Below are 641 nucleotides of genomic sequence, written 5' to 3'. Positions count from 1 at the left end.
CAGCCTTGGTGCCTTCCTTGGGCCCCAGGAGTACTGCCTCTGGACCCAGCCCCACCCTCACCTCTCTCTGCTTCCCTGGTCCTGCAACACCAGCCAGCTTCTTTCTGGGGCTGACAGCCTCTTTCTGGGGCTCCGAGGCTTCCTTTCCTCTCCCTGATCCTTTGCATCCAGTACAAGCCAGCTACTCAATCCACTCCCTGGGAAATCTTGGGGCTTCTTCCCACCCCATCTGCCTTTGCATCCTGCATGGCACGGCCAAGGCCAGGATCTCAGGTCAGTCCAACACCCAAATTCCTGAGGCCAATATCATTCTTAGAAGATTCCAGACCTAAGGAGAAAGTCTGAAACCTTCTGACCCACATTGGAATTGGGCCACCAAGGAACTACTGAAGACAAAATCAATCCGGCCACGACAATATAAAATCAAAAGAGAGAACCAGAAGCTAAGACGAACCAGCTCTTCATTCCCAAAAAGTAAACCACAATGACATATAAAGTTCAAAAAAAGAATCGGAACTAAACTTGAAGGCCCGAGTATCACAAGACTCAGAAACTAGAAAAGAAATTCACATGTCAAAATCACAGAGAAAAAATAATAACATGAAAAACCAAAATAACATATCCCCACCAAATACCAGTAA

At 47.1% G+C, this 641-nt stretch overlaps 1 protein-coding gene across 2 annotated transcripts in view; it reads right to left on the bottom strand.

Annotated features, from left to right (window-relative positions):
- Positions 1 to 641, bottom strand: part of Gpd2 (glycerol-3-phosphate dehydrogenase 2) — a 164,693-nt gene that overhangs the window by 55,674 nt on the left and 108,378 nt on the right. The gene's annotated exons all lie outside the window — the stretch shown is intronic.

Source organism: Nannospalax galili, unplaced genomic scaffold (assembly GCF_000622305.1).
Source record: "Nannospalax galili isolate Female #2095 unplaced genomic scaffold, S.galili_v1.0 scaffold1181, whole genome shotgun sequence".
NCBI lineage: Eukaryota > Metazoa > Chordata > Mammalia > Rodentia > Spalacidae > Nannospalax > Nannospalax galili.
The sequence above is the reverse complement of the archived record's forward strand: the minus strand, read 5'-3'. Positions and strand labels throughout refer to the sequence as shown.